This window comes from Paramormyrops kingsleyae, chromosome 5, assembly GCF_048594095.1.
Source record: "Paramormyrops kingsleyae isolate MSU_618 chromosome 5, PKINGS_0.4, whole genome shotgun sequence".
Taxonomy (NCBI): Eukaryota; Metazoa; Chordata; class Actinopteri; order Osteoglossiformes; family Mormyridae; genus Paramormyrops; species Paramormyrops kingsleyae.
In genome coordinates, this window is record NC_132801.1 from 35,788,503 (window position 1) to 35,795,298 (window position 6,796).

The 6,796-nt window shown below is 39.6% G+C and overlaps 1 protein-coding gene across 3 annotated transcripts in view; it reads right to left on the reverse strand.

The window, feature by feature from the left end:
• LOC111851300 (carnitine O-palmitoyltransferase 1, liver isoform-like) overlaps positions 1–4,682 on the reverse strand; it is a 65,136-nt gene extending 60,454 nt beyond the window's left edge. For 2 of the 3 annotated variants that reach the window (XM_023826071.2, XM_023826069.2), the window contains exon 1: positions 4,573–4,682. The gene's annotated coding sequence lies outside the window, so the exon portion shown is untranslated. Of the gene's footprint in view, positions 1–4,203; positions 4,288–4,572 lie in introns of those variants that run through there. The other variant, XM_023826070.2, reaches the window with a different exon arrangement.
• Between the last annotated feature and the right edge of the window lie 2,114 nt (positions 4,683–6,796).

The window sequence follows — 6,796 nt, forward strand, 5'->3', positions numbered from 1 at the left end:
AAATGGCTAATTTTTCCATTTCATATATCTGTGGAAAGACAGCCATCTGATTTTCTTGGCTGGGGGGGGGGGGTAAAATCTCTTAAGTCTCCAGTAACCATTTATGTGGTACAGATGCCCGTAACTTCAAAAACATCTCCTCAAGCAATACTTCCAGATTATTTTTTTTTGCTTGGAAAATAAAAGTGAAAACATTTAATATTCTCTACTGACTTTAATTCTTCAGTTAGACTACTAAACACGACAGAAATGTAACTAAGGAGGTGCCACGGGATGTGAAGGAGAGATATGGACTGACAGACATCACAACAACATTATCTCCAACCACAATAATGATTAATAACCAGTTACACCAATACAATTTTCTACACTGCTGTCCAAACACAACCAATAAAACAATTCACTAGTACCAACCAAGTAAAGTTACAGTAACCTTTACAAAAGACCTACATACAAATCTTCGAATACCTGTAATGCTGCTGAGAGAAAATACGGCAGCAGAGGTCATGCACCTGTACTGAGACATACGGTCCTTAGGTAGGCAATACCATAGGTGAGCATCTTATGGAAAGGCAGTGGGGTTCAGTTTGCATGCAGGCACAGCTACACATAAAGATAGCAGATAGCATGGTTAGGCAGGGTCAGGCTTCCTGCTTTCTCCTTGTACTCTATAAACATTGTATAAACATTACTATAAATAAGTCTAGAAAAATATTCTAAAATAAAAATGTATATTTTTTCATTGCCAGCATCCCCACTTATCAAATTTTTATCGGTTGCAGTATGGTAGTTAGATAGTGAAATTTATTGTGGGGGAATTTAATTGCATCACGACAGGTACAGATCTGGGGAGCCTGATTACACTGAGACAAATTATACAAAGTTAGGCTTTTAATAAGGATTTTTTTTTTGAAGAGGTTCTGTATATTGCAGTGTTTTTGTTCACCGAAATGTATCATGGGCGAACCCCCCGGCTCAAAGACATTTATTAAAGGGGACCCTCCCCCACATGCATGCTGAAACACTGGAATAGCATTGCTTTTGGAAATACCATATATTGTGGCGTTAAATACTATAGCATGAAAAAATATGCATCACCCCAGCCTACTGTAGGAAGGCTAGACAGAGGTTGGGGTGTGGGAGGAGTAGGGATTAGATGGGAGAGAGGGGGTGACAGGCCATTCCGGGGAATACAGTGTCGTCGTGCCAACAGCATCTAGTACGTTCTGGATGCTCGATTTTCCACTCTTCCCCCGACAGCTCCAGTTTTTATTTTAGGTTTTCAAAACCATTGATTAGCCTTGTGCATGCATATGGACTGTTCATCGTACTTTGTACTGACTGACTACACTTTTAAAAGTTCTGTTTGTATTAGGGTCATTCCATGTCAAATCATCACACTTTCGGACCTCATTGTCACGGATTTTAACGAAACTTGGCATGCTGATTTGGTCACATGAGTAACTTATGAAATTGAAATTGGGCGTGTCTGGGATCAATATTGAGGGAGATTTAAGCAAGCAAATTTTAACTTTTTTTTTGGGGGGGGGGGCTATGACTTTCACTGGCTATATTTACCTTAATGTAAGCTGCACAGAAGTGGTCCTTATATTGTTTTAAAGCTATTGTCCAGCTCTATAGATTGAACAATGCCATCCCCATATGAATAATTACCATGTAATAACCAATTAAAAAAATAAAAATTCAATTAAAAAAAAAATCTATATTTAAAAATTGATCAATTTTTAATCTGAAGTGTGTATCAAAACCACAATTCTTTACAACGCTGTTAGCAGTAGCAGAATAGCAGTTAGTGATCAATGCTTGGTACAGGGTTAATATTTTTCATGACAACTACTATTGCCAGAACTAGCTGTGGAAATCATTTTTCAATTTAAATTTTTAATTACTATTAAAAATGAAGAGAGACAAATATTGCCAAAGTAACTGAAAAACTCTCCGTCTTGAGAATTTAGGTGACCAATGCATGATACAGCATAACATTTACCAGAACAGCTCTAGACAGATTATTTCTCTAACACTGTACCAGTTCATGACATTAAGCAAAAATGGACAGTTAAAGAATAAAGCAGAACAGTCACCTTTGCCTGCCCTCCTCTAATCTGTATTTACAATTGATTTCCTTATGCTTTTCCACATATTTCACTAATGTTTCCAGTGCAGTCTGTCTTTCCATTTTCATCCCCTCACAGCTACAGCTGTAGCACAGCCAATGACACTGTTCTCTGGGTGACAGGCCAGAGATCACACACCAAAGTTGGGCACAATCACACAACATGGTGACACTACAACATCTCAGTATAACTGAACTTTTAGGCAGGATTATCAGAATGAAAAAAATCAAACTGTCCACTCACTATAAGTTAACTGTTAAAGGTCACATATCTGTACATAAGGTCTAGGAGGCCATTCTGGGGTTTATCTGTGAGCAGGAATTACTGAAATGGCTTCAGCAAATCTACAGGAATGATGCACAGACACACATACACATACAGCAAAAAGATGTAGCAGAAGACGTGTAGGATCCTGGGTATAGATGTGCAATGTGAGAACCTTCACAGATCGAGAAGAAGAGGTGGAGGACATTCACACTTCTCAAACCATTTCACAGTTTAAAAAACCAATAAAAAAAAAACACTGCCAGCAGCAACTTAATTCAGATTTCATTCAGTTTGAAAATAGCAGGAAAACAAATTAGAATCCTTTAAATCTTCCTTTGCTTTCTTATTCCTCTTAAAAGATATTCAATTCACTGCTTAATATGAAGGTGACACTATACTTCTACACAGATTCATGTATGTGGCACTGGCTAGAGCTCTAAACCCACCCCATAGCCACTTTATCCACCGTTATCAATTGCTTACACAAGAGCTAGCGTGCTAGCTTGCACATACTGTAAGCACATCATGGTTATGATGCATATTATATATACACATACATTAATTGTGTGTGTGTGCGCACATCATAACAATTGTTTAACCATGAGCTATCTTGCCTACCACAGCCGATAAAATGGCTACAAGTATATCCAATAATCTCCATACATAAAAAAAGCTAACATACCAAAATGCATTTAAGCATTTATGTGTTTTTTTGCAATTAAGCATAATTGTGTTACAACTATTGTACTATACAAATGCCAACATTCTTAGGACCTTATTCATGCTGCATCCAAGCTTGTATGAGGGAAATGTGGATAATTGTGAACACACTGTCACTGTATGGTTATGGGAAATCTTGGAGTGTCCTGAAAAAAAGTTGTCCCCGACAATCATCAAAAGGAGGGTCGAATGAGAGATTTTCCCGGGGGGGTGGGGGGGATGAATGGCATATAGGCTATGGGCCATTCAGTAGGGACTGGGACACCCGTGCAAAGAAGCACAGAGGATGTTCTGGAGTACTGATAACCCAGCACCCTAAGAATATTTTATGTTTGGGTTTCCTTTATTTTTTGTAATTAAATGATTTTTTTAAAATGCATGTGCCAGGTGATACAGAAAAAAGAAGCAACTCCTGACTAAATCTGATTCGTTTATCCATTTCCGTCACCGACAACGCGTCAAATAATACAAGCATTTTCATAATTTTAATAACCGGCTAAAAGAAGTAACGCTTTCGTGCACGTAGGCTATATTAACTTAAACTCGCTAATGTCTTACTTGCACAGTTTTAGTGGATGAAGGAAGTCAGACCTCAGATGGGAGCAAACCCTATCAGCACAAGACAATATTCGGAAATGCATTTTATATAACACACAAACATTTGAAACTCAGTGTAAGTAACATGCTGCAAGACAACTTGTCAAATACTGCAACATTACATAATTAACAGACCTTGCATAACCAAACAGGTCTAGGAAAGGTGCACACGGTAAACGTTAGCATCTGGAAAAGGGAATAAATGTGGGTAAAGAAGGCAAAACATCTTGCAGAGAGAAAAGCATATAGCTATATATTTATATACGAGTTAGGTTTACATCGCTTACATCAGAGTGCGGCGCAGATAGATACAGTATTTATAGATACTCCAGTGACAACGTCGCAACAGTGACCACGCTACGGACAAGGCAATATCGCCGAGCTTCAGATTTGAGGACTATCAATTCCCCCCGACATGCAGGTTAGCTAACACGAGATAGCGTATCTGGATGCGCGGATTTTAAAGCAGACCGTCAATAATGACCTGTTTCACTGGATGCGTTTCAATCCACGAAGAGAGCCCAGTGCGCTCCCTGCTGTCTGTCCATATAGCTAATTCCACCCCCCAAGAACAACGTTAGGGCCGACAAAAATGCACCCGGTGCTGGGGGCGGTTACCGAACACACAAAGATAAACCTTAATTTTTCGAGTATTTTCTAACCACCTAAACGACACGGTAGTTAAGCGGCAGCTGTAAACCACCCCCCAGAAAAAAATAACCACACCTACAATACGAATCAACAATACATCGAAGGGCTTTAGAAAAGACGGCATTAACGCTGATGTCATCTGCTCATCCAAGCAACGGTAACACGTATCTGTTTGGAGAAAAGGATAAAAAGGAGTATCTACCGAAACAACTCCAGCACTACCGTCCGCCTCTCCTCTGACTGTCTTCCTTATTGATGCTTTGCCGAGAGCCCACTTCTAACAAGGCTCAGCCTCCTCTACTAGATCGGAACCAATCAGCCAAAACCGCAACAATATATTTGGACCAATCAGTTACACCCAAAAACATGACATCTGGACCAATGAGGTACTTCTGTACCACTTCATGACCAATCAATTACACCTGGACCATAACATCTCAATTAATTAGTAGCGTTTACTATCATCATCACCATGCGTACCCAGCAAACATGAGACGTCTCCCAGACGTGCAGGTCATGGCTATATATGGGGTTGGTCCGTCCAGGACTATATCTGTACGTATGCACGACGTGCAAATCAGGTTCAGTATCTGGACGTCTGACTACAACCTCTCTTCAACGTTGATATGTAGTTTAATATCTGAACGTCTAGGTTTTTGGACATTGTCAATTCAATTTAATGCTCATGAATCCAACCCCCTTTGAATTAAATGGAATTTTAAAAAATATACCATATGCTCCCTCGCATCATTTTCTGAAATAGTAAATGTAATCATGATCACATCTATACATCTACAATTCCACTTGTATATGACGTAAACTGTCTCATCACATTCAGAATTTTTACAGCCCCTAAATTCCAACCATTGTTTTTGCTTTGTATTCCATAGCCACGCCCCTCGCGGACACTTTTGTGCACGCGCTTTCAAATCTGGCAGCAAATTGATGTGCGGTCGAACAAACATTCAGGTTGTTGAAGTAGGTTAATAAAGGTAGAACCAGGTTAATGCTAAATTATGTTCATGAATTTCCTTGGCTTTTTTTGGTATTTTTTGTAACCAACTTCAACCTGCTGTGGCTAGTTAGCTTGCTAACTGTGACTGAGTCCACCGCTTAGCTAGAAAGGGAGGATGTGGACACAGTCAATTATAAATAAATTAAAATTAGGTTAAGAGTTCCAAACGTCCATTTTGCCCAGTTCATCTGCTCTCTGTGCGCAGCACTTAGCAGCTTTAGCTGTGTACTGTTCTGTTGTATATACGTTATTTAAATAAAAGTTTTTATTAAACGCATGGTGGGACTGTTTATAAATGAATTTAGCCAAGAGGCACGATATACACGATGTCTAAAACTAGTCTACTTTTAATATTATAAGACGTTGAAAAGACGTCCATGATGACCACATTTGAAACCGAGTGAGGCACGGTGAGGGAGTTATGGCACTACAGCCATGTTTCCCTGAGGGTGAACAGGTGTTATGCCGAAAAAGGCATCCCTGCCGTATAATGCATGCCTGTCTCTAAATGACCGATTGGTCGCTGATCTGAAACGAGTTGAGCTACTTTGTCGAGTTAGGCTACCGTAGTGCTAATCAATAGCCCCCAAAACCCCCCTAAAACTCTAACCCCCAAAACACCCCTAAAACCCTAACCCCCAAAACACCCCTAAAACCCTAACCCTAACCCCTAAAAAACCCCTGACCCCCAAAAAACCCTTAAAAGCTCGTCGGAACACCGGCATGCATTCTAAGGCAGGGATGCGTTTTTCGGCATAACACCGGCTCGCATGTCCCACTAGGCTGGGGACCCAAGCAGCTGAACCAGGCCAAGAGGACACCCACATAACACCTGGCTGGGGCAGATGGATGGCCATTTCCAGAGTGTGGGACTGGACCGTGTATCAACAGACCTGTTCGATGACCGAGTTGGTCGAGTTATGAAGCGTTCAAGTTCCAAGGTTGGACCGTATTTACTGCACATCATTAATTGAAATCATGATTGATTGTTCAATTGATTGATTGATAATACTTTATTGATCCCCCTGGGGGAAAATTTCTTTAGTCAGCAAGGGTATACAGAAAAGAAAATGAACAAATAAGTCTCAGATACAATATAATAAAAATTAAATAGAATGTACACATGGTATAATCTATAATACATACAAGATTTACAGGAAATACAATCAAAAAATAAAAAATGTAATACTAATGCAACCAGGAGGGACAAAATAAGTAAATAAAAACAATACAAACATCCAGTATGAGTCTAATGGCAATAAGGTGCAAAATATTGGCAAAGTATGTCACCGTGCAATGGGCACTGGTAGTGTCATTCATGCAAACATTAGTCAAATATTGAGGGCTGGGTACAGATAAAAGTAGCAGATTAAAGATAATGTGTTAGGAAATTAAAGATAAATTGGAAGGA